Source organism: Papaver somniferum, chromosome 9, assembly GCF_003573695.1.
Source record: "Papaver somniferum cultivar HN1 chromosome 9, ASM357369v1, whole genome shotgun sequence".
Lineage (NCBI taxonomy): Eukaryota > Viridiplantae > Streptophyta > Magnoliopsida > Ranunculales > Papaveraceae > Papaver > Papaver somniferum.
This window is the reverse complement of record NC_039366.1, coordinates 191,940,594-191,962,464: the sequence shown is the minus strand read 5'-3', so window position 1 is coordinate 191,962,464 and position 21,871 is coordinate 191,940,594. Positions and strand designations below refer to the sequence as shown.

Here is a 21,871-nt window from a genome sequence, read left to right as displayed (position 1 = left end):
ATATCACATTGTTATGGTTTGGGGTGAAAGCCGTTAACGTTTCTAAGATTGTGATTAGCAGATAATTTCTAAATTCTGGGTTATGAAATCTGTACTGACTCATAAGGTGGTGATATCAACAAAATGAGTCCGATGATTAAATGAGAAAAATCAATTTTAAAAGAAAAGTTAAAATATACAGTAAACTTTTTGACTGTTATGAACAGGTAGAGAGAATTACAGATTCAGATTGGTAATGAAGAATTTTAGTTCATCAACAAAATTTCTATTTCTATGAGCAGAAAGCTTCAGTATTCTAGATTCAATAAATCTTAATAATGTTTCTTGGTTTTGATCTTACACATTCCCGTAAAACACCGGAAACACGAAGAAACGCAGACCTAAGGGTTCACATTGATCCCTCGTATATCTGCTTGAACCTACACACATGCTTATATCTAATTGTTCCCACTTACAGCAGCAACAACATTAGCCTCCCCAGTATGAAGGTCCCGTTCTTATTTGAAATTCGAATGAGAAGCAAGACATGACCAGCAACAACGCAGTCACATTGTAGAAGCTTTAGCGAAACTCGAAAACCTGGAGAATTCATCTTGTAACAGAATCTGTGGGTTGCCTTCCTCAACCTATGAAAGAATACATGAAAACAGATAGAAAATATGGTCAGTATCGTTGCAATCATTTCACTGAGAGACCCTTGCATTTTCAAGTTCAAAACAAGTGTAGTCAATAACAAGATTCGAAATAAAAGGGACTTAAAGATGTGTTACAGCTCACCAGGTTCCCTTGGTCAAGAATCAGAATCTTATCCATGTTCATAACGGTGGAAATTCGATGAGCAATCGTAATCACTGTTCTGCCTTTGGTTTCACTGGATATAGCATTTTGTAGTAACTTCGCTGTTTGAGTGTCTACATTGGCTGTGCACTCATCCAAACAGAGTACCTGCCAGATTATTGTCAAATAGCATTTGGAGAGATTAAACTAATGACTTGCATAGTTCCATTCTAAGGATTAAGTTAAAGTATTGCCTGAAGATTTCAACAAAGCACGAGCAAGGCATAAAAGCTGACGTTGCCCAACAGAAAATGAAATTCCATCTTCTTTCACGTGAATGTCCAAGCCTCCTGCAGCTTCAACCTCATCCTTGACATGGCATTTCTCAAGAGCTTCCCAAATTTTTGAGTCGCTTGCCAGCCCGTAAGGATCTATGTTGTCCCTGAGATTGAAATCCTTATTTATCCAAAGAAAAAGAGTAAATCTAACACACGTCAATAGGAAATTCAATTTCTTAGGCGTATCAGTATCACCTGAGCAGTCCTTCAAACAAAAATGGGCTCTGAGGAACAACCGCAAAATGTGACCGAAGATCTCTAACAGCAGTGTCAGCAATATCTACACCATCCACTATAACACACCCTCCACATTGAATTAAGGCGAAAAAGGGCATTTATCACACTCGATTTTCCAGCACCCGTTCTTCCAATTACTCCAACCTGATCACATACCACAGGAGAGTTCACTTATTTGGATGTCTAGTCAACACAACGGCAAGGACACGATATGTAAATGCCAATTTTGAAGACAAATCCATGTCAGGCTTGGATGTGTGCTGACCTGTGTCCCTCCTGCAATAGTAAAGGTAATACCCCGGAGAGCAGGTGGCGAAGATGGCAAATACCGCAAGGTAACATTTTGAAATTCAATCTTTCCTAGGAAGGGCCAATCTTTATGCAGAGGTTTGCATCCCTGAAATTCTTCTTCGGGGACATCCTTATACTAGATATAATAGTATCACCGAAAGTAAGTTGAGAAGCAAATGAATACGCAAAACAAAAAATCATTTCGTTTTTTATTAAAGATAAAAATGAGATGAGCGCTGTTATAAGTATATGTCAACATGTCTGGGACCTCGCACAGAAGTTCCATACCTGCAGCACCCGTTCAACAGAAACCATTTCCTTTTCTGTTTCAGTGAAACTGGATAAGAAACTGCTTAACAGAGATACAATTGGAGCCGTATACGAGAGAGCCAAGCCCACCTGAACCAATTTTTAGAATTCATCAACGGCTACCTAATCAGCTAAAAAACTGAAGATGGAATACAGTACATGTAAGACATGAACGGAAAGGAAGCGGGGATATCTTACTAGTCCAGGTGTACCCAAGCCGATAGGAAAATGGCCACGGCTTCCAAGAACAGCCATCAGCGCCACAAAAGAGATTATAAATGCTGCTAGCAACTACAACATAATACTGTAAGAAACACCACAAGAGAAGGTACTATAGACTACAGATATTCGTATTGATAAAACAAACATGAGTCGAATTGGTCGAAAAAGTGGAACAAACATCTAAACTAGCTAAAAAGAAAACGCAACATACTACCACTGATAGCAGTTACCAAAAGCAGAAGAGTTAATGAGGCATACTTGTAAGCGCAGAGAAAGCCATAAACTTGCGATCAACTCTGAGTACGAGGTTTTCTGATACAATGCAATGTGATCCATGAATCTACCTAAGAAATAATCCTGTCAAGTATCATCAAATGCTGTTACTTTCAGGGTGATGAAAAATCATCTCCATCAAGATAGAATAACATACTAGACTAGTCTACTCATCTAGCAAAGAAGGAAACTTATTATGCTGGCATAATTTTGTTAGAAACATTTTACTGTGGCACGATACCGTTAAGAGACTAGTCCCTGAGAACTTCTGTTACATGTGGAAGGTTGTACCGTTGCAGGCTGCAACAGTTTACTTATATTTACCACATTAACACTAAATGAGCAAATGATCACCGAATTTACTTTCCTTAATAGGATCACTAAATTGTTTATTTTATAATCAACCGAAGTACACAGTATCGATAAATTTTAGTGAACTTGTCCCACCATTCATCACATCACATGATAAACAGACTGTTTATGCTCAAAAATGATAGATAACCTTTAAAAATATACCAAAAAGGCAAAAATCTTCACTAGGAAAGGAGGTTTCTGTGATATACCTGATATGAGACATTCATATTTCAATAGGTTACAACTTACCTGACCAAAGCCTACAGAATTAATAGTTCCACAAATCCCTTTTAGTTGAGAGAAAGTTGAGTATCACTAGGTACATTCATGATTAGTTGATAACTTGAAGAAGGATGTATACTTGTTACAATTCTACATTATCATATCAAAATTAACTTCTTCTTTTTTGATCAAATTAACTTGCTGAACAATTCATTTTACCTACCTCCGCTTTGAATGCTCTAATAGTTGATGACCCATCTAGTGTTTCTGTGAAAGATGTATAAATAGGAGAACGAGAAACACTGTCAAGCCTCCGCAGCTCACGGGATGTTGCTCTATAGTAAAACTGACAGAATTGACAACTACGTGTTAGATTGACGATGGAATTTACACAGCATGCTTAGCTTTATCAAAAGAAATGAAATTCTGCAGCCTCAAATACAAGATAAGCAATCACTGCAAAAGGTACACCAAAACCGCAGAACAAAGGAACGCAAGAGACAGTAGAAGAAAAATAATGAAGAAGAAAGAATAAGACAGAATCCCCAGTAGTGAGATTGCGGGGACAAGTTTTGTGCAAGACAAAAATAGACATAAAATATGAAAGAGGGTACCGAGGCAACTTCAGTCCCGATAACCTGATAACATGTCGCAGGGCATTACAGTACACAATATGTGTGGACGAATATCAAGAGAGAGCAAGTCAAGCACACGGCGCTACCAAATACAATTACGACCAGGGCCGGAGCCAGCCCATTGCAAGGGGTTGCACTTGCACCTCCTGCCCAGCTGGCTCCAAAGCCTATTTTAGGCCCAAGTAGAATTTTTTTTGAACCATTTTTTGGGGACCATGATTTTTTTGGGGGGACCATGGTTCTATTTTGGGTAAAGACATTGGAAGTAATTCTAGGTCACCCCATATCTAGTTATTTCTTTAATACCTAATTTACCCTTCTAATTAATTTTAGGTTATGATTAGTGAAATGATTTAGTTAAAAACAATTAGTGAGATTAAATTAAAAGATGGGTTTATTATTAGTTGACTAGAATTATTGTGAGAGTAGAGTTAGAGAAGATAAAGGAGAAAAACATGAAAAATGAAAAAATTTCCAATTCACCCCCTTTGAGTATTCAAGTGATGAATATGATTCTTCATCTCCATCCTCTCCTACTACTATATTTGCTAATCTTCAAAATGTATGTTGAATTGGTAAAAACTTCCCCAAAACTGTCAATTTTTGAACTGGATTTTGAGGAGTTCGTTTACATTATATGAAGAACAAGTAACCGAACTCATCTGAAGGTGTAGTTCGGTTTTCTTGTGAGGATGAACAAGTAACCGTACTCTCCTGAAGGTGTAGTTCGGTTGCCTTGTGAGATGAACAAGTAACCGAACTAGTTTGAAGGTGTAGTTCGGTTGCTTGATCCAAACACGCAGGTTACCGAACTCCATATTAATGGAAGTTCTGACATGCAGCGTTATGTTCTATTACTTAGAAATTTTACAATTTCTTTGCGATCGAACCGTACTCGTAGGTCATAGTTCGGTGCTTACAGTACTCAAAAGAATGGGAATAAAAACAAGGTTCGGTTACATAAAAAAATTCTTTCTAAATAATTTAACCCTACAGTTCGGTTAGATGGAAATTTTACGATTTCTTTGTGATCGAACCGAACTCGTAGGTCATAGTTCGGTGCTTACAATACTCAAAAGAATGGGAATAACAACAAGGTTCGGTTACATAAAAAAAAAATCTTTCTAAGTAATTTAACCCTACAGTTCGGTTACATAGAATTTTTACAATTTCTTTGCGATCGAACCGAACTCAACCTTTAAAAAAAATCAGAAGTTCTAGGCTTGAGTTCGGTTACTTGTAAAATTGTATAGGTAACCGAACTCTAGAGTTCAGTTACATAATCTTAATCACATATAACCGAACTGTTCTTCGTGTTCTTCAATTCAGTGAGTTCGGTTAGGAACCTAAGGCAAATAGAAAACACGATCTAACCGAACCCAACACTGTAACTACCATTCCAAGCCTATTTTGATGATTTCTATTCAATTGAATCGATGAAAAACAAATTAAAATGAATGGGTTTGTCGAGAAATACCCGTGTATGATTTCTATTCAACTGAATCGATGAAAAACAAATTAAAATGAATAATTCCTATTTTGATGAAGACGAGTTTGAAATGAAGAAGAAGAAGAAGAGAGGAAGAGATGGTTGAGTGGGTGTGGCAGTTTTTTTTTTTTAGATTAGGATTAATCACGGTTAGGGTTAGTATTAGGGTTAATGTTATTAGGTTAAGGGCAAATTAGTAAACTTACTAAGTAGGATTATTGTTAGGACATCCCTTATCATTGTAAGATGGGTGGCCTAATAAGACCATGGTCCCCCAAAAAAACCATGGTCCCCAAAAAAATGCTTCTTTTTTTTTTGTATATGTAAGCCCATTTTTGCTGTTTTGCACCCCCTAAAAAAAAACTTGCTCCTCATAGCAAATTTTTGCACCCCCATCCCATAATTCTTGTCTCCGACCCTGATTACAACCTATTGAAGTAGAACCGTAGCTACACAAATATGAGTTATTGCACGAATACCTGTAACTTGCTGTAAATATACCACAGCGGCAGTAGCAGAAGCAAAAAAATGACCTGCAGAATCCACCAACCGCAGAAATCATATATTATAGCTAGAGAGAGGGAAAATAAGAACTCAACAAAGGGAGCTCCACCATCACTTTATTGTAATTATTTTATTTTTATATAAAGGAATGCATGCCATACTATTGGTCAATAATGTGTAGAAGGAAAAAATATGGCTACCTGTACATATGATAATACTGCTGCGATACCCACGAGGCCAAACAAATTAGCTAAGAGGATGTTAAGAAGGAAGGGAAGGGAGTCATCAATCATGTACAGATCTGATGACAGTCTGCACGAAAATAGAAATCAATCCATAAAACAAGATTGTAGTGGAGTTATTAAGGTTTCTCAAACATATATCAACCCCACCTGTTCAACAACCTTCCAGTTGGTGTCCTATCAAAGAAATTTACAGGTGCGCTGATCAATTTGCTTAGAAGGTCATTGTGCACCTGAACTGCAGCTCTTAGACCTCCAAATGCAAAAGAGAACGCCCTTACCAAGGTTAAGAGAGAATTTAAGAGACAGAAGACAGAGAGAACAACCTGTAAAATTGTAAAAACAATCTCATGATTAGACAGAATGAAATTTTTCCTACTCCTGAACTTTTTAACATTACCCATGATCCATCTGTTGAATTCTTGAGAAAGTAAATATCATTCTACTATGTCGATTACCAGATAAAAGGATGTGGAATAATTAGCTTTGTGCCTCCCCGTGACCGAATCAACCCAGTATGATAACCACAAATCATTTCCATTACGTGACGCTTGCATTAAAACAGCTGAGATACAAATTATAATAACCACTGGCCAGCTGGAAAATTCGGCATATGCTCTGCAAGATGCAGACTGATCAGCATATGTTAAAAAATTCAAAGATTAAGAACCTAGTTACATATATTATGACAGGTCAACTGAAAAACTGCCACTAACGTTGAATCTTAACACCATGATAAATGTCTGCATGAGACTCCTTTCTTTAGTGATTAGGAAAACAGGTTCGTCCAACTATAGCTTACAATGATTATAATCACCCTAAGATGTACAAAGAAGGAAGACACAGTACCCTTTTATGATATTTACCCATTTTATCATATTGTGAAATGTAGCACTCACTTATATACGCTGAGTTCAACTTTGCCCTCCTTTCTCAGCTCTGCTTCAATGAATTCTTGTGGTTCATCCTGAGCAGTTGCAGTGTTTCCTTGCAGCAGGACGTCATATTTTCTATCAAGTGAAACTCCGATATTACTATCTTGCCGTGCGAATTGGGATGCTGAAACCACTGATTCTTCAAACGATGAGACTACTACATGCGGAGAGATTGAGTATTCAGCCAAACTTCCTGCCCACTTGACTTCTCCTTTGTCCATAATAACGATCATGTCAGCAGACTGCACTGCCTGTTGCGTTAAAATAAAAAACATATGATTCCTTTGTTTCTCATATTTCCTGAAAGTATTAAGACAAATTTTGACTATCACAAAAAAGCTGGGTCAAGTCAAGCCAACTTGGTAACATGAACATTTCACCTTTGTTTCAAACTCACCATTCAAAGAAACCGAGATAAAACTTAGCTAAAAGTTTAACGAACTAATAAATATGTTTCTCAATGTTAACCAAGGACGGCGATCCATATTTTCAATTTGCTCAATAAATTCCAAGCCAGCAATATTGAAGATCTTTAATTAGATGTTAACAAGCCTACCTTGCAGCAAATCGCAATGTGCCGCAAACCTTAAAAAAGACTTGCATTATCTACCAAACAATGTGACAATTTTTTGCATAAGGGTATTTATGGTACCGTAACATATTAATCGACATCTAAACTGTGGTATATTTGCTTCCACAGGATAGACCCTCATATTTAGAAGAATGGAAAAGACACTCTTTTCCACAGGTACACCATAAATAATAACAACAATCACTCTTTCTGTAATATAGCTAGGTATGAATCACTGGAACTAGTCAATATTGACTTTTAAAACCTCCCCCACCACCACCACCATTAGCTTTTACATAAATAACGTAGAAAAAAAAGAGGTCGGAATGGTCAACCTGAACATTATGAGTACAGAGGACACGTGTCTGACTATTCATTAAAGGGCCCAAAATAGCTCTGTATAAAATCCAGGAAGCAACTTGAGTGTCAACTGCGCTGAGAACATCATCTAGCATAAATATATCTGCACCAGAGTACACAGCCCTATAGATGACTTAATCAATACCTTGAGAAAAAATTGTACAAAAAATAAATCATATGAATGAGTCAATAAGAGGAGCTTTTACCTCGCGAGTGAAAGACGTGCTTTCTGTCCACCTGATAAATTGACTCCCTTCTCCCCTATATAAGCTAGGTCACCTCCAACCATCAAGGAAATATCTACATCAAGAGTGCATGTTTGTAGCACTTCTGTATATCTACAAAAAGTGGAGAGGAAGATATAAATGCGGAGCAAGTAAGTGAGCTTCATATGATGATTTATGCTAAGGAGTTCAGTAACAACAAAATATGTACTTCCTGACTACTATTCACATTAACAACTCTAATGAACAGAATTTTCATCCTATTAAGATGTATTTCAAGTTTGCACGTGTACCTTTTCGCATCATACTCCCTTCCAAACAAAATATTGTCACGCACAGTGCCCGACAATATCCATGGGACCTACAATTGCAATTAGTAACAACCAGCATAAGGGTACTGCAGTAATTACCATATTCCACATATTAGCCAACTTCTTCCGAGTACAAAAAGTCGAACCTGTGAAGCATATGCTATTGAACCAAATGAGTGTATTCTTCCACGAACGAGCCGCGTTTCTCCAAGAATTGAATTTAACAAGGATGATTTCCCAGAACCTACCTGGAGGCATGGGCCCCGGAAAAGCAAGTGCGTAAGTATTCAACAAATCTACAAAATGAATTATATTATAAAAATACAATGATCACATTTCGGTAGTGATTCACATATGCTGGTGTAAAGAAAGTCTTATGATTTGTGAATACCTATTCCCAACAGTGAAATTGCTCTACTATAAACTCTGATAAGTTACTGCGATCTACTAATACTGTGTATCCAAAAAAAGAATTACGACAGTGATTAGAAAATGTTATGTGCTACAGTGTTGATGTGCAATTTGTAATATAGAAAGTAATATGAACCAGTAACATCGGTCTACCTCTCTGATTACTACAACAAGCGATCCCTTAGGAAGGTCCAGAGTTATCGCATTCAGCACAGAGCTACGTTCCTCACCGTTGTTGTTCAACCATGTACATGATGCATCTCGGATGATAACCGCCATATGATCAAAATTAATATCAACCAAGGGGTTGAAGAGAAATTTCGATGACGGGTCAGCTGTGAGTACCCGTTGAGAATTATGCTCGGGACATGAGAGAAATTTAGCCAATCTCCTAGTAGATATGATAGCCTGAAAGGTATAATGGAAGTGTGGGAAATTGAAAAAGAATAGCATGCCAGCTACAATGAGCAATTAAATTTTAACAACTGGACATGGAAAACTCACATCAATCAACCCATTAATGACCCATGGGAACGAATTTAACGGAGAGATCAAGGTATTGAAAAGAGAGAGACATGTGAAAACCTGTAAATAAGGAATTGAATTATTTAAATGAGCGCAGATTATAAAAATAATTATTAGCAAGGAAATCCATCAAAATTACCGTTGCGGCATTGAGTGAATGTCCTGTCAACACAAAGAGTCCAAATGTGAACAGCGAAAAGAGTGTTGGTGTGGTTGCCCAAAAGAATACACACCATGCATCCAAATACTTTCTAGTCTGATAGAGATGGCTAAAAATATTGGAACTTATTCGACCGATTTACACAATGAATGAACTTAAGCGAACAAAGAGTTCCCTATTATCAATGTTAATCCAAACAATCGAAAGAATGATTTCCATACAGATAAATACTTCACTTCCAGGGATCTGGCCACCCTTAAACGATCTGCAAACAAAAGCTCCCATCCATACATCTTCAATGTACGGATATAAGTCAAAAGTTCTCCTGCTTTTCTGATTCTGCCCAAGTTACATGTTTGGAACGAATTATAACATGCATAATAGGTGGTGTGTGCTAGATTTTCTCAGCTACATGATGGGAGAAGTAACAGATGAGCTTTTAACCAGTACGTAGTTTATGAGTGGTAAAAATAGATGCATGACTATCCCATGTCCCATTGGTAGTTTTTCCATTGGTTGGTATAATGCAACTTTCACTGATCAGGATACAACTTTTACTCCCTGCTTCATTATTGAATGGAATGTACTTTCTACATCTAAAAACCTGACACTTCTGAGTCAGCCATGATTTTCTCTCATTACGATAATATAGTTCAACTTGCAACAGTAAAATGTTATCATAAACAACCTACAATTGTTTCATAACAAAGATCATTGCCTACTCCTTCAGTCCCATAATCTATTAACAGAAATTACATAAACTAACTCAGACATAAAAGAAACACATCTTTAAGATAAACTCAGGACATGCTACAACAAAGCGAAAGCGGTTTGACACCTCAAATGTTGCCTACATTGTCTAAAGAGAAGGTTGACCTCCTAGTCATGCTTGATTGTTAAACCAACTAATGCTTCTTAATGAACTGGCACACTTTTATGCCAACAGTTACAAAGATAAAGAGATGCGCTTCATTATGCAAACCAAAAAGAAGATTTAGATCCTAATCCCTTCAGATTGAAGATGGCAAAAAACGCATTTCACAAAGCCCTTCAAATAAGAACACTATCAATGCTCGAAGGAAGAAAACATAGAAAAAGTAAATCTACCTCTCGTCCTTTTGTTTCATCATTTCCTCTGTTGCTCTTGCGATCAAAGTGGAGAGCCATTTATTCACTGTGATTGAAAATTTGTAACTTCAGAAAAAGCGTCCAAGGACCACGACTAAGGCCCCTTTTAGTAACAATAGTCAACAATAACAGCACTTTAACAAATCTAACAACAGTTTAGACTTATCAGATTCCTAGTTATCTTTTCTACAGAACCAGAAGCGTACCAGGTATTAGCAACACCGTTATTGTGATTCCAGAAAGGAAAGCAAATTTGACTTGAGTGTACAGTAGATACAGTGCCACTCCAATTTGTAAAGGAAGACTGCAATGCCAACGAGAGTATTTTATAACGGGTAAGCCATTAAACGAAAAGGCATAACTGTAGACAGGGAGAGCAACAGACTAATACCACTTCAGTGAGAAATTTGCAAATGTCAAACAGAAACCAAATATAAAAAATGGGTATTATGTGCTTTCAAGGTTATAGGATGTCGAATGAGCATAATCTGCACCTCAATGACCAACCAGGGAACAAACTTTTAGATTAACATGAGCTACAAAACACCATGAAGCAGTAAGGTTCCTTCCTTCCAGAGTACATACAAGCAGCCTAGCTTCCTATGACTATCTTTAGAGCATAAAAAGATGACCATTGTGTACTACTCGCACACGTTACAACTCCCGACAAAACCCTGAAGTGTAAGTGTAAAAATTACAATATCTACCAATTTCCAATTCTTTTAATCTACTAGCCCACCAACAACCAAACGAACTTTTGGTAAATTCTGGTAATCGATCTTCCCGTAACCTTCTGGCTACATCCCTGTACTCCTTTTTATCAATATTTTTCTCGATCTATCCAACAAAAAAAAGAAAAATATTCACGAGCTTTGTCCAAAAACTAACAAGGAAATTGGGAGGCATGTGACAGTCCTATGCCATCAGCAAATAATAATTTCTGTATAAATAAATCAAGGGAACATTGTGGAATGCTTTAAACCGGAACCCTAGATATGTCAGATCCAATGAAAAAGCTACAAGGAAGGACAAAAAGGTTATAAACACACTAAAAAAACCACTACGCTATTGTTCCACCAGGTCTTAAAGCATACACCTAAACTACAGAGAAGCAAAAGAAAGAGGACCAGAGTAGGAAGAACAAAAACACCGTCCCATGTATCCAACATGCATATGAAAAATAGCTGTTAGAATTTCAGTGCTTAGAGTGGAGCTTAACTTTCAGCTCGCAAGATAATATTGAAAAATGATCGTACCTCCACATATCATGGAAGCTGTTAAACAGGTTCACGGTTCGATCAGCATCCACAGACATGAATGTCTGAATTTCACCTTCAGAAAATTTTGAGCGTTCTGCAAGGCTAATGCTGAGGCACTGGAAAAAGAGTAGCCAAAAAACTGTTGGTAACCAGTTCAGTTAATATTAAGATTAACTATGTGCTCACAAAATTCAGAAAAATAAACCTACTTTGGACATTTAAATAAAAAATACTTACAACAGAAGCAATCATTGACTTACCTTGTGATACATAATTGTCATAATACTGGACCTTAGCTTTAGTTTTAGTTTCGCTAGGAGAAAAGTATATTGTGTGTCCATGAACGACCTGTGGGTTAAGGAGAATATATGTAAGTCAAAGTATTAAAACACTTGACTATATAAAAGAATTGGCTTCATATGTTTCAGTTGGCAAGTCTCCAGATCAACTAACCAAAACATTCAATTGAAACAAATAATCTGGTCAGTTAAAGAAGTAAGCAAAGAGATATACATATGTTTCAGTTTTCCTGGAAACTAAAGCGATATACTGAAGATATTCAGTTCTCAAATTAAATTAAGGAATGGAGTGTAATTGTCCTTAACTCTAGCTTCCCTGTCCATTTCAATGGTCTACTCATTTTCTTCTACATCCTTCGTCTCTTCTTTCTGTTTACAAGTTTTACCTTTAAGGATTTTCATTCACCAAACACGAGGTGCAGTTTCATCGGACTGCTACTCGACATCAACCCAGCTTCTTTTAAGATCGCAGGATCTCAGAGAAGAGACATGTGTTCTTACCACTCTAATATTACAAATATTTAACCATCGAGCTCTAGTCAGATTCCAAGCTATTCCCTGCTTTGCTACATCATTTCAGATCGTTTTTACCAGAAGAAAGTTACAATTTCAAATTCTTTTTAGAATTGATTTGCAATTTTAAAATACCCATGTTACGTAAGGCAAACTACTGCAGAATTGATGCTCTAACACATGGCATACCAGAGTTTATAAAATTCGTTACTTGAATTTGCTAAATATAAACTCCAAACTGATAAAGGTCTGAATGTGACTTGTAAAGAAGGAATTAAGTATTATTAAGAGAATATGATAAGTAGTTCATTTTAAGCAACTGCTGTTTCTGTTGCAAGTTTTCAAACAGGCAGCAAACTAAAAGAAAATATTAGTAATTCAAGAAGGTTGTTTTTTATTCTGGGGACGTCTTAAAGATAAAAGTTGGGGTTTGACGGCATCAAAATATTATTGTAAATGCTAAAGAAGAAAAGTACTTAATGATGGATGTAAGGCCCAAGGAAATGGCAAGAACATAGCCATCCAAATGCCCAGAACCTGAATTAAAGACATCAACACCAAACTATTGTCAGTCATAGCTCACGTCACAGAAGTAAAGAAACTGAAAATAGTCAGGTAGTTGAGAATTATACATTGAACCCTACCAAATGATACAATATATTTTGTATATTTCACCGCATTTTCAGAAAAAAGACCGAGGACCAAAGGATTCTAGACCTTCTAGCTGCGTTGAAAATGTGAAAAGACTGACAGCACAAATAACTTGGAAAAATAACAAGATCCTGATGCACAAGATGGTTTAGTATTGGAAACTATGCGAGTAAAAGTTTACTCCTAGCATATACTCGCTGAGTCAGTCCAAGCAGTACGATAAAAGGCTGAAACTTAAGGCAATAAAGACTAAATAAAATGAGGAAACTGGGAAATTTCCTACTACCGAAAGAACAGATTAATTAGGGGTCGCAAGGAAAATGGTCCTCAGGAAGTAGTTAGTACTCCAGCATAGACATCAACAAGCATTTTGGGATGCAGCCAATTTCCTGATTTCTCAAAGAAGTCAGGTGGAGATACACAGTTAGAAGAGCATCCTTGGCTAATTCATATCTCCAGCCTTCTTACAGGAATGGATACAAAAGTCATAATCTAATTAACAGCCTTACAAAATTTTAATGAAGTTATAGAGAATCAGATGCGATGACTATTTTTCTCATTCAAGATTTTCTGACCTCAAGAGAGATTTTGTAAGTGCCAAAACTTTATACAAAAAAGGTAAGAAAATCACAGTGTAGACATGACATGACCACATGGACAAAATTACAGAATATTACAAAAGTATTTGATTAACAGAATCAGTTTCCCCCTTTAGAGCATTAAAGGATTTTTATACATGCATAAAATAGCTTCACTAACTATTGAAAAAAAAAATAGAACTAATGGAAAGGAAGTCAAGTATTACAACACCTTGTTGAAGAAACCAAATAAGTCTATTCAGAAGTAGTGGTCCCACAAAACCAAGACAGTCATTCACTACCTGCATATAATTGCAAAACCCAGTAAAACATTTGAAAAAGATACAGCGTCACAACGCTAGTTTAAAGAGCACACAGACATCATGCATATTTTCCATATGCAAGCTAAAACCAATGATGTATCCAACAAGGATGCCCTATGCGTGACTTTCTTCAACTCAAACAGCTCTGTAGTAATACTTTAGACGAACATAGTGACACTACCCAACCAAAAGTTCATTCAAAACAAAAATTGATCAAATTGTATGATCTTGTTAAGTCAGGGAGCTCTAGGGTTTTCATTTTGCCAGCCTATAACAATCGATTACACTGATAAAAATTGGAAAAATTGTTTTTACAAGTAGGGACTCATTACAAGGAAAACTGAACTACAGTATCCATCAAGATAATATGTGATGAACATGAAACATACTTAATTTGTAAAGACAAGACACTAAAACTGTAACCATGGAAGAAGATGACTGTGGAAGTATTACCTTTAATAAACCAAGATACATATATTGCCAGCCATATGCATAACAAATTGCTCTAAACAATGAAGGATGTGTTTTATGGTCCCTCTGTTCAGCTACCCAACTTTCTAGCAGAGCATTATAGCAGGACGATGTGTTCAGTTCAATCGGTGGTTGGATTAAGTCATCATAACCAAGCTGCTTCATCACTCCAATATCCATTACTGAGTTGATAGATTTGAAAGTAAGATGACACCAAAAGCTGCGAAAAATTCCAGTCTGTGAAACAAAGGCACACATTCAGTGTTGATACACATGAAAAGAATCTAAAAGATTCTTAGTTATGATGACTGGGGCTTTTGGATATATACTGAATTCACATTCAATCTTATTCCCACCCACCCCAGCTCTAAGATCTCCAACCAACCGTCATACAAAAAGTACACAAGTCGAAAAGACTCTTTTTCAATAACCACCCTTACTGCAACCAGCAAGTTCATCTGATCAGGAACTAACGCCACATTTTTTTTATGCAGGTTTGGTGTTATGAAGAGAGGGTTTATTTCTCTTTCTTAAGTGTTCAATACGAAAATGTTGCAATTACTTCAAACTATTTGAAAGGATTGGACCTGCAAGCAAGAGAAAGACTTACAAAATCTCCAACACTGCATTCTTCCAACTCTATCTTGCTAGAAATAAGTGGATCTTCCAATAATTCAAGTTTCCTAGAAACATGAATTCAAGTAAAAAACATGAATTCAAGATGGTAAACCTAAACACATAAAAATTTGATGGAAAGAAGAAAGTACTACCTGCTTCCGTTGGAATTTTTCATTACTCTGACAGTGTTGAGGAACACACCAAAGAAGATAACCACTAGTGTAGAAAAACTCTCTTTAAGCCATCTAATTACCTGTCACATAGAATTTCTGGTATCAGATTATCCATTCTATGGTAGACTACCTGATTTTAGGATCAAGCAAATCAACATTTGAAATAACTCATCGAAGATCTTAAAAAGGCCTTATAGATTCTCAATTTTTGCCTCAAAGATAACCATTATGCTGGTTTCTAGATTCTTTTTAACATGAGAACCAGCAACTTATCAAATCACATACCGCTAAATTCTAGTCTTTCATGCACATATATTCTCAATCAGCATTCTGCATCGGATATTAATCTAAAATTTAAAAACTGTAAGCGGATCAAGTAGCCTAAAACAGTACCTCGGGCAATGAGAAAACCATTACTAAATGAGGAAACTCAAATAGATATTTTGCTATCCACCAAAAGCACAGCACCCGGTTGCAGAAAATAGAGCACCAGTAGTCATACTTCCAGTGTAGCATAATGACTGCCTACAACGCACAAATGAAACAAGGAATGGTTAAGTTCCAGGAAAAAACAGTAAATATATCCCCTCATGCAAGGATTTTGAATATGAGCAAGACATTACTACCAACAAAATCTCACCCAGACTGAGAATTGGGAACATCTGAACGTCCACTGGTGATAGAGAGTAATTTGCTCTTGAAAAGCTTTCTTCAACAGTAAAACAATATCATACATCGATAGGCATGCTCCAACAGCGGGTAAGACACTAAAAAGGATGACCTCTAAACGGCTCATTCCAGCATCCTACAAGAAAGAAAAAAATATCATAAAGTAAAAATTTCTCAATTAGCATACATCTTCGACTTGGAAAACACAAATGTCTTGAACTCTATTATATAAATCCAAATTGCAAACCAAAACCTATAATTTCCAAAGTACACCTATGAAAACAATTTTAGTGAAATGGTTAACCAATGCGAAAATAAACTCTGAAAAATATCATTCATACCCTACTATATCCAACTGAAGCATTCCTCCAGATAATTCCAAGTACAACAATTATAATTACAGACACCAAATTTGGTCCAAAACCTAGCACTGTGAGTAATGTTACGAAACACAATCACACAGCTCAAAACAGCAAATAGAAATAGAAAAACATACAAATAGAAATTTTAAAAAAAGGATATATATCATCCAAACACTCTAAATTTCCATTACGATCATCATCAACCTGCAACAAAATCGTCATGAAAAGAAAAGAAAAAGAAATCAGTGGAAAATCAGTGATCAATGAAGCAGATAACATCAATTTCTACAACAAAAATACTGAATATCATCTTACATTTGGATTTTTAGGGCAAATAAAATTCACAATTTCCATTGGTTTTTCTTTTTCAGCAGAAAGAAAAAACTGTGACGAAAAAAAGGACCACAGCAGAGAGAAAAGAGCGGGTTCTTCCAAGCACTGTATGTTTATAGGAGTATAATTTTGTTGTATATTGAAAGCAGCGCTTGAACATATTTTCTACTAGAAGAGGGTCCCACATGGGTAGTTTTTGAAACCGTCAGATGATAATTGATGAGAGAATATCTTCAACTAGTCTTTGTCACTCTCAGGAGAAGAGAGAATCGCATGTTTGTCATTCTCTCTGCTCGTGGCCACTAGTGGAGGTGCAGGAGGACTGAGGGTGAAATACATTTTGTAGTGGGATCTCCACTACACGCCGGACAAAGGTGGTGGATGGGTTATCTGAGTGGCTTAGCACTTTAAGTTGGGTTGATTATTACATGTACAATTGGATTTTCTTGACAATCAAAATCAAAACAATGATACTGATTAAAAATAATTATAATGGATAGCTAGCTCAGCCAATCATCTTAATTTTTAAAAATTTGTTGTATTTCAGGATGGCACAATATTGTAGAATTTGACATGGAAGGTGGAGTTAGTTTGTCCCTCTTACGACATAACATGTTCAACTAATGTAATAGTCACCAAGGTGGACGGCCATTATCACCAAGATGGACGTCCCTCGATAATAATTATTGCTCGAAAGAGATTACAACCCCGATAACCAAACTTACTTCCTTCAACGTTATACACGCTTTACACCAGATCAAAAGACACATCAAAGTACTTATAAACATACCATAGAGAGTACGCATTGCCACTGGCCTAGCCACAATAATAACAAAAAACTATGTATCGTCTGAATTCACAACAAAAAAACTGCTAAAGAATTCATAACTCAAATATCAGAAATATCAGTTAAAAATGAACTTATTAATCATCTTCAAGCTTACCACTAAGCATAAGATCTCCGATCTTTCTGATACATCTGATGACTCTCGAAATCATCCTCATGATGTTGTTTTTACAGTGGTAAGAAAAAGTTCGTTCAAAGACTTGTGAAGATTTTGATTTCAGAAATTAGTTTTTAATGCTAATAATAAAAAAAAAACTAAATTGAAAGTGATATAAGGGTTTAGAAATAACCAAGACTTTTGGATTCCACTACTACTCGTGATTGAATTATGAAGATTCTAAAACTCAAGTCAACTTTTAAGTCCTTTTTTTTATCTTAACTCACTAAAATCAGACAGATTTTCAAATATTGCTTGGAAACCTTAAGCATAGATAAACAACAGATTTAATAAAACATAACTTATCAAATTGAATGACAAATAATTAGGAAAATCATGCAAACAATTTAAAACTCTGCAGAAGCACGCAGTGATTAAGTGAATTATATAATAAAACTAGAGAAAATAAAATAGTTACCCACCAATTACGCGTAAATAGATTCATCCATTAGCTTGACAACGAGGGAATTAGCTCATCTTGGTGGAAACACGATCAAAATATGAATTCATTGCTCAAAAGGCGTTTACAAAGGTGAAAAAAATCAAAAAGAATAAAACGACAGTCACATAAAGCTTTTTGCAACTAAATAAACAGTGATACATCTCTTTTATGGGTGAATATAAGACTGCTTCTACGACTGACTTTATCAGCCCAATGTTCTTTGTGTTTTTCCTCCCTTGCAGCGGCAGAAATAATTATATGCACTTCTTTCCTTCACCTTGGTGGCCTCCCAATCGACCCTCGATCACTTGATACCCCTTATGTGACCCCAGCCTATTTATACACCTCAGGGATGTAAAATCTTCCAGAATATATCTTCTTTTCCTCCCTGCAAGTCAAGGTTTTTTCTCTCCTGCAAATCTTCTAAACGCGACAACTCGGTTCTTTTTAATCTCAAACTTTTGTTATTTGATAACCGCGAATCTAACCGGGAATATATTCACGTCCTTTTTTTACGTAATTACCAAACACCATAAATATTCTTTCATGCGTCATCGAGAATGATAAGGGAACTTCCCCTTTTTATCTATTTAACGCGTCTTCCAGCTCCTTCCAACTTGGTAGGTCTCTAAAAATTACTTACAATGACTGCAAGTACACAGTGCCTTATTGTGCATAGTGAAAATACCGGTTGATCCTCAGGGACAAGGTGGGTGTAGAGATGATTCCATGGTCTTACTGCAAATGCGGGGGTCTAACCACCTCACCCAATATTTCGATTAGCAATCTGTATGGACTAACTCCAATATACTTTCTAGAGAATCAACTAGACAGTCAGACTCAATCTAGAGAAAAGAATATCGAGGGGTTAATATCTCTCTCACTTGATTTGATCTTTAAGGCGGAAGCTGCGGGTTCGAGCCCCGTCAGTCCCGACCTAAGATCCAATTTCATCGATCAATGAATTTATCCTCCTCCACTGACGCGCTAAAGTTTAGGAGTGACGGGGAGGATGTAGCCAAGTGGTTCAAGGAAGTGGATTGTGAATCCATGATCCGCGGGTTCAATCCCCGTCATTCGTCCATCAAGTCTTTAGCAAATACAAGGATGATAAACTTGGATGGTACCAAAGACCAATATACAAGGATCAATCAAATTCCAATCAACAACCAAAGGTTGAATTTCACAATTGATCAATACAACGCACAACCTATGATATTTCAATTATATAACAAAATATAATGCGAAATAAAAATAACACAGACACCAAAAGTTTTGCTAACGAGGAAACCGCAAATGCAGAAAAACCTCGGGACCTAGTCCAGATTGAACACCACACTGTATTAAGCCGCTACAGACACTAGCCTACTACAAACTAACTTCGATATGGACTATAGTTGAACCCTAATCAATCTCACACTGATTCAAGGTACAGTTGCGCTCTTTACGTCTATGATCTCAGCAGGATACTACGCCCTTGATTCCCTTAGCTGATCTCACCCACAACCAAGAGTTGCTACGACCCAAAGTTGAAGACTTTAATCAACAAATATGTGTCACACAGAAAAGTCTACAAAGATAGATAAATCTGTCTCCCACAGATAAACCTAAAATTTTTGTTCTGTCTTTTCATAAAAATCAAGGTGAACAAGAATCAATTGATAAACCGGACTTATATTCCCGAAAAAAAAGCCTGGTATCATCAATCACCTAAAAATAATCTAAATCCTATAGTAGCGAAACTAGATATTGTGGAATCACAAACGATGAGACGAAGATGTTTGTTGAAAAGGCGAGGGTACCCAAATATACGTCAAGCTAAAACTTTTCCTACCTATAAGTCCTTTCTCCGAAAGTGATTGTCTATGGACTGAGTTGAGACAATACAACTAATCGGTTCACACTTCGTGTGATTGTCTATGGATACGAGATCGAGACAATACAACGATGAAGTATGTTTACTTGATACAAAGGTTCGGACTTAATCAAACACAATATGATTGCTTATCAAGTAAATATGAATTAACGTTTGTGTAGCTTACTTTAATTATAATAAAAAAAATTGTAATGCGGAAAATAAAAGTAAATGAGACAGCAAGATTTTGTTAACGAAGAAACCGCAAATGCTGAAAAGCCACGGGACCTAGTCCAGAATTGAATACTCTCAATATTAAGCCGTTACACAAAATTACACTAACTGCGTATAGTTGAGACCAAGTAACTAAACCTATAGTTCACCTAGTTTCGTCTGTATTCCCACGCCTCTGACTTATGAATAAGTCACGTACTTTGAACAATCCCTTTGGTTCGTATTCCAAACATTAAAGGAACAAGAAATCTGTTTGGTATCAACTCTATTCAACCAAGTGATATGAGTCGGACAAAGGTTATTCCGTTTATCTCAACATAAACTCCTTCGTCGGGTCTAGATCTATCTTATGTTCAATCACTCTAAGGTAATCGATTAAGATTAAGCCAACAACACCTTTAATCCGAAGAACCGTGTTGATGCCGATCTACTCAATTAATCAATCAAATCTACTACAAGGATAAACCGATTATTAATTGGATCCTCTTTTACCCAAACAAGTATTGTGCACACCAAAGATTATAAAACCCAAGTCAGATTTTCAATTTTTTCTTTGTCTTCAAATCTTCTTAAATCTTCAATAAAAACCTGCACACAATCACTTGAATCTCTTGTGATCAATCACGCACAGAATGGAGTATGTTAACAATGGATTATCACAAGATCGTCTTTAGAACTAACAACAGTCTAAAGATACATGTCGAAACTATGAACTAGTTTGAGTGAATCTTATATCAGAAGAGAAGATTCTCAAGATTAAACAAACTAGGTGCAATCATATTTCAACCACCTTAGTCAATCAAATCAATCAAAAACAAAGATAACCCGCAATTATATAGTTTCCCACCAACGGGTCGCGCTAGAGATTCTCAATCCCAAAGAAGACTTTAAACTGAGCGGCCATAAGAGATTTCACCTAATTAGATTGCTCTCATCTCCGGTAGGCGGCTACACCGGTAACAAAAACAAAAGAGGAAGTATGTTGTTACGAAGGATTAGTTTGCTAGAAAGGCGAACTTCGTGTATTTATAGACAAGGAAGTTTAGACACCAAGGAATTTACAAAACCGAAAATATTCTCAAGATATTCATAAAAGCACAGATTCGGTTTTCATAATTCTTGGAAATGCTCTGTCCAAAAATAACGATCGTAATTCTGTAATTTCCCTACAAAATGAAATTAACAACCTTAATTAAAAGATTCTTAACTTACTTATGTTTCGATCCTCGGATTCTCTTCCCTTAGCCGTTCAGGAATATCTTTGAAAATTTATAGAAATAAACATTCCCAGCACGTGTTCAAAGTTTGTCGACATCTTTACTTTGTAAGTTCTCTTTCACACTTACAACCTTGAAACCGATTTTCCACACTTCTAAACAAGTTTAGAATTGGTTCATCTAACCTTCAAGAACTATGTGATTGATCAAACCAACATTCAATCACAATCATGGGTTTACGGTTCTACCAAAACAAGTTTCGGTTCTACCTCCATGTGAGTACTACGCATAGTCACACTAGCTTCCCAAAGATTCGTTGACTAGGTACTAGGATCGGTTCCCCACATATATA

The 21,871-nt window shown here is 36.4% G+C and overlaps 1 pseudogene; it reads right to left on the bottom strand.

The window, feature by feature from the left end:
• Positions 1–243: 243 nt before the first annotated feature.
• LOC113310173 lies at positions 244–16,858 on the bottom strand (annotated as a pseudogene).
• Positions 16,859–21,871: the final 5,013 nt, after the last annotated feature.